We start from the raw sequence: 6,613 nt of genomic DNA on the forward strand, positions 1-6,613 counted from the left end.
ACTCTTCAATGGGCACAGGGGAACGATTATCTAACCCTGTCCAGGGGAGAAACTAAGGCTTGGAGACATCCAACCCTTCCTCCAAGGTTCTACAGCTTGCTCAACTCAGAGGTTGCTCAGGAAGACCATACAGATCTACAGAATTTATTTTTTTAAACTTTCATATTGGCGCATGCGTGCATGCTAAATCGCTTCAGTAATGTCCAACTGTTTGCGACCCCATGGACTGTAGCCCACCAGGCTCCTCTGTCCATGGGATTCTCCAGACAAGAACGCTGGAGCGGGTTGCCATGCCCTCCTCCAGGAGATCTTCCAAACCCAGGGATCCAACCTGCAACTCTTAGGTCTCCTGCATTGGCAGACGGGTTCTTTACCGCTAGCACCAGCTGGGAAACCCGCACAGCAGTGGACCTGATTTGCAATCGTGTGTTTCTTTCAAGTGGACAGCAAAGTAACTGCATTATCAGATCAGATCAGTCGCTCAGTCGTGTCCGACTCTGCGACCCCATGAATCGCAGCATGCCAGGCCTCCCTGTCCATCACCAACTCCCGGAGTTCACTCAGACTCACGTCCATCGAGTCAGCAATGCCATCCAGCCATCGCATCCTCTGTCGTCCCCTTCTCCTCCTGCCCCCAATCCCTCCCAGCATCAGTCTTTTCCAATGAGTCAGCTCTTTGCATGAGGTGGCCAAAGTATTGGAGTTTCAGCTTTAGCATCATTCCTTCCAAAGAACACTCAGGGCTGATCGCCTTTAGAATGGACTGGTTGGATCTCCTTGCAGTCCAGGGACTCTCAAGAGTCTTCTACAACACCACAGTTCAAAAGCATCAATTCTGTATCATTTTTTTTTAAGATTGTCCATACAAATGACATTACATGATATTAATCTTACGGAAGGTGGACCCCACACTCCAGCTTTTGTTCCATTACGGCTGCGTGTATAGGACGGCTCACCCCCCAGCAGGGTTGGGGTGTCCGGAGCCCAGGATTTCTTGGTCTCAGAAAACAGTAGTGGAAGACCACGGCTCACGCTGCGTGAGCAAAGTCTCAGATTTGTCCAACGTGGGGACCCTCTGGTAGCCCAGCTTTCAGTGGTGGATAAACAGCTTGGCGGGACTTCCCATGTGGCCCAGTGATTAAGAATCCACATGCCAGTGCAGGAGACGTGGGTTCAGTCCCTGGCCCGGGAAGATCGTACATGCCATGGAACAACTGAGCCCATGCACCACAATTATTGAGCCCATGTGCCGGAGAGCTGGTGCTCGGCCACAAGAGGAGCCACCACAATGAGAAGCCCACTCCCCACAACCATAAAGTAGCCCCTCTCGCCGCAACTAGAGAAAAGCCTGAGTGACGAAGACCCAGAGCAGTCACAAAACAAACGCAAATTTTAAAAGACAGTTGGCCATCGCGGCTTCCGTGAGTTTCCGTGGTGGACACCACTCTATGAAGGTGGGCAAGATGAGTCGTTCCAACAGCAGCTAAGCAGAGATGCAGTTTCCTAGCACCGTGGACGCGTCTTATGGCTTCTGGAGACAGGGCTAGACATCTTTGTATGCTTTCAAACTGTGCTGCTGGAGAAGACTCTTGATAGTCCCTTGGACTGCAAGGATATCCATCCAGTCCATCCTAAAGGAAATCAACCCTGAATACTAATTGGAAGGACTTATGCTGCAGGTGAAGCTCCAAGACTTTGGCCACCTGATGCCAAGAGTTGACTCATTGGAAAAGACCCTGATGCTGGGAAAGACTGAAGGAGGGAGGAGGAGGGGACGACAGAGGATGAGATGGTTGGATGGCGTCACCAACTCAATGGACATGAGTTTAAGCAAATGCTAGGAGATACTGGAAGACAGAGAAGCCTAGCGTTCTGCAGTCCAGGGGGTCACAAAGTGTCGGACAGGACTTAGAGACTGAACAAGAAGAACAACAACCCAGGGTAACGTCAGGATGAAGAGAATATGGGACCACGGATCAGACCCAAGCTCAGGGTCTCCTGACACGAGCTGAACCTGGAACCTAGACTTGTTTCTCCACTTCGATGAACTCGTCCGTAGGCAGGGACAAGTGCTATTTGCTTCTCTGCTTCAAGGTCATTTATTAAGGTTTTTCATTGATTGTAAACGGGGGGGATATTGCATTGCATCCTTTAGAAAACATCGACATCATTCTATGAAAGTAAAATAAATTGCTTCATCAAAGGGAGGAAAGACGAAGAAGAAAAAGAACCCTCGGAGAACCCAGTACTCCCATCGTCTGTGTGAATTTGACCTTCATCAGACATCTGCAGCCGTATCTGTCTTTAATGTTTTACGTTCCAGTGGAAGCCCTCCACGGCGCACGTCGGAATTTTCCCCGTAAATCTCCCCGGTGCCGTCATGGGGTTAGAAACGGCATCGTCAAGGACGGCGCCTCTTCGGCCCGCTAATCACAGCCCTGGCTGCCTCGTTGGCAAGCACTTCCGCGGATTCCCAAGGATTTTCAAGCTGACGCACGTCAGCGGAAAGGTCGATCAACACGTCCTTGGGATAGAAATCTTGACAACAGCTTTCATAACCGTGTTAGAGCGATGAGTTAAATGTATTAATGGAGAGTGATGGATTAACTTTCCTGACTTTCTAGCACAGCAAAGGTTTTATTTTAATTGCAGGGTAGTTGCTTTACAACGTTCCTGGCTTTTGCCGTACCACCACGTGAATCGGCTGCAAGTACACACGTATCCCCTCCCTCTTGAGGCTCCCTCCCACCCCCGTCCACCCCTCTGGGTCATCAGGAGCCGCGAGCTGAGCTCCCTGTCTACACAGCAGCTTCCCTCTTGCTGTGTGTTTAACACAGGGTGGCGTGTAAATGTCAGGGATACTCTCTCGATCCATCCCACCCTCTCCTTCCCCACTGTGCCCACATGTCCATTCCCTACATCTGGGCGTCCCTTTCTTCTCTGTAAATAGGTGCATCTGCACCATCTTTCTAGATTCCATGCTGCTGCTGCTGCTAAGTCGCTTCAGTCGTGTCCAACTCTGTGCGACCCCATAGACGGCAGCCCACCAGGCTCCCCCGTCCCTGGGATTCTCCAGGCAAGAACACTGGAATGGGTTGCCATTTCCTTCTCCAATGCATGAAAGTGAAAAGGGAAAGTGAAGTCGCTCAGTCCTATCCAACTTCAGGACCCCATGGACTGCAGCCAACCAGTCTCCTCCATCCATGGGATTTTCCAGGTAAGAGTACTGGAGTGGGTTGCCATTGTCTTCTCCGTCTAGATTCCATATATATGCATTAATATACAATATTGCTTCTTGTCTTTCTGATGTACTTCACTCTATATAATAGGCTCTATGTTCATCCACCTTGGTTCAACTGACTCAAAATTGTTCCTTTTTCATGGGTGAGTAATATTCCATCGTGTGTGTGTGTATGTGTGTGTGTGTGTGTGTGTATACATTATATATATATGTATATATATATGTATATATATATATATATATATATACGATAGGACCACAACATCTATCCATTTGTCTGTCGATGGTCACTTAGGTTGCTTCCATGTCCTGCCTATTCTGAATACTGTTGCAAGGGACACTGGGGTACATGTATCTTTTCTAATGACAGTTTTTGTCTTTTCTGCATAAGTGTCCAGGAGTGGGATTGCTGGGTCATATGGTAGTTCTAGTTTTACTTTCTTGAGGAACCTCCATACTGTTATCTGCGGTATCTACACTTCACACCACAGAAAGTGTCTTAATCCAAGACGGCATTTTATGTTTTTAATTTCTTTTTTTTTACACTTGTTGGCCACACTGCACAGTGTGCAGGATCTTAGTTCCCTGGCCAAGGACTGAACCCTCACCCCCTGCGTTGGAAGCCTAAGCCTTCATCACTAGACCGCGAGGGGAGCCCCCAAAGATCATCTCCTGCGTCTGCTGGCTGGTCCTAACATTACGAATTCCGTTCTCACACCCGCATGGCCCCCACCAATCTGAGTGATACTCCCCGCTGTGGTTTCACAGGTGGAGAGACAAAGGGTGCGGTTCCTGCCCTTGGAAGAACAAAGCATCCCCGTTCTGGGCCATTTATATAACTTGCAGTGTGTCCTGCACCTCACGCTGCCAAACGTTGGCAACTTCAAGTCTGATTGCATTACAAGAAGTGTCCATTCACACTTTTCAGCTTTGTTTTCTTTCTTTTTTTTTTTTTTTTCTTTTCCTGGAGACATACCCTGACCGGAAAGGACATTTTCTGGATCATTTAGTCACACAGTCTGGCGTTCGGTCGGCAAAGTCTGGTAGAAATATCCTTGGCCACTAAGACAGATGGAAACACAGTCTTCTCTGCTGGTCTCACCACGCCAGCCCACATGGAAGATGCTGCCACCGGGCGGAGCGATTTTAAAGTGAATTTTGTAAGTGAGGGAAGTAGCTCAGGGACGTTGGATTTTGTGAAATCACAAGGGGGCTGCTGGGGAGATTCACCTTCTTGGGGCTCTGGGTCGGGTGAAGACAGACGACCAGGAAACAAGAGGGATTTGTCATGAGGCATCAAATCAAGACTTAGTTTCTCCTGGCTTCCCTGGTGGCTCCAGGGTAAACCATACACCTGCCAAAGCAGGAGACTCGAGTTCGATCCCTGGCCTGGGAAGATCCCACATGCTGTGGGCAAGCAAGCCTGTGCTCTGCAACAAGAGCAGCCACCGCAATGAGAAGCCCACAGACCTCACCTAGAGAGTAGCCCCCGCTCACAGCAGCCAGAGAAAAGTCTATGAAGCAACCAAAATCCAGCACGGCCAAAAACTAATTCTTTAAAATTACTTTATATGGTCAAACCTATGGTTTTTCCAGTAGTCATGTATGGATGTGAAAGTTGGACCATCAAGAAGGCTGAGTGCCAAAGAATGGATGCTTTTGAACTGTGGTGTTGGAGAAGACTCTTGAGAGTCCCTTGGACTGCAAGGAGATCCAACCAGTCCATCCTAAAGGAGACGAGTCCTGGGTGTTCACTGGAAGGACTGATGCCGAAGCTGAAGCTCCAATCCTTTGGCCACCTCATGCAAAGAGTTGACTCATTGGAAAAGACTCTGATGCTGGGAAAGATTGAGGGCAAGAGAATGGGATGACAGAGGATGAGATGACTGAATGGCATCACCAACTCAAAGGACATGAGTTTGGGTAAACTCCAGGAGTTGGTGATGGGCAGGGAGGCCTGGCATGCTGCAGTCCATGGGGTTGCAAAGAGTTGGACATGACTTAGCAACAGAAGAACAACCTCTTTCATGCTGCCCTGTGAGGTCATGGCATCTCGGGGGTTCCACTGAGACAAGACAGTGTTGGAAACAGGCCATTTTAGTTAGACTTTGCCTGTACTTGGAAACATGCCCACAAGGCCACTGAGAAATGACAGGCTTCTGATTTATGCACAGGGGCGCGCCGCTTTCTGTGATCAGCTGGAGATGTATTTACCAAGGAACTGAGAGTAAATTCCGTTTAAGGGAAAAAAAATAATAACGAGGACAAAAGAAAAGTGATCCAGATGAACCAGCACCATCGCTGTGGCGTTGAGAATCCATCGTAACTAAATTGTTCCTGTCTTAGCAAAAGGAGGAATTAGCTTCCCCGAAAGGCCATTTTTTAAAGGGCACGTCACTTCAGAGAAAGACAAATACTGTTTGCGATCACTTACATGTGGAATCTAAAAAGTACAGACAACTGGTAAGTGTAACAACAAAAAAAGAGAATCAGTCACTGATACAGAAGACAAATCAGTGGTTACCGGTGCTGGGGGGAGGCAAGATGTGGGAGAGGGCTTTTTAAAAAGGGGTTATTACAGGGTTATGTAAAGCCATATGCATATTTCAAATGCATAACCAGCAAGGACCTGCTGGACAGCACAGGGAGCTCTGCTCAATACTCTGTAATAACCTTATGGTTCCCGGGGGAAGGATGGGGGAAGGGATAGTCAGGGAGTCTGGGATGGACATGGACACACTGCTGTGTTTAACATGGAGAACCAGCGAGGACCTGCTGGACAGCACAGGGAACTCTGCTCAGTGTCACGTGGCTGCCTGGATGGGAGTGGAGCTGGGGGAGAATGGGTACATGTGTATGTGTGGCGGAGCCCCTTTGCTGTCCACCTGAGACTGTTCCAACATTGTTCATCAGCTATATTCCAATATAAAATAAAAAGCTTAAGAATAAATAAAAATAAAAACCATGCATATGAAACTTTAAAAAATTGCAAAGCTCTATGGACCTTAAAGAATGTTTCACTCAAGGCAAAATGTTTAAAAATAAAATGCCTATGAAAAATAAAGGTGTCACAGTGTAATAAATTAAATTTCGATTTTTTTTTTAATTTGGAAAAAACAGGAAAAATAAAATGTTCATCATTCAGACACTTGAATGGGCTGTTTGATGAGCTGGTAAATGAAGACTGGGTCATATGATTACACTGGGAACAGAATGCTTTTCTTTTTTCCTTTATGGTTTTTGGGTTTGGTTTTTTGTTTTGTTTTGTTTTTTTGAGGATTCTTGCTTTATAATGCTGTGTTGGTTTCTTCTCTACAACTCGGCGAATCAGCTATTTATTGTCATTCAGTCGCTCAACCGTGTCCAAGTCTT

The 6,613-nt window shown here is 47.4% G+C and overlaps 1 long non-coding RNA gene across 1 annotated transcript; it reads left to right on the forward strand.

Annotated features, from left to right (window-relative positions):
- The first annotated feature begins 2,695 nt into the window (after window positions 1-2,695).
- LOC139181242 (uncharacterized) lies at window positions 2,696-6,329 on the forward strand. Its single transcript, XR_011565269.1, has 3 exons — window positions 2,696-3,217; window positions 3,330-3,384; window positions 4,010-6,329. It is a non-coding gene; the product is annotated as an uncharacterized lncRNA (long non-coding RNA).
- Window positions 6,330-6,613: the final 284 nt, after the last annotated feature.

The sequence above is a fragment of the Bos indicus genome, chromosome X (assembly GCF_029378745.1).
Source record: "Bos indicus isolate NIAB-ARS_2022 breed Sahiwal x Tharparkar chromosome X, NIAB-ARS_B.indTharparkar_mat_pri_1.0, whole genome shotgun sequence".
NCBI lineage: Eukaryota > Metazoa > Chordata > Mammalia > Artiodactyla > Bovidae > Bos > Bos indicus.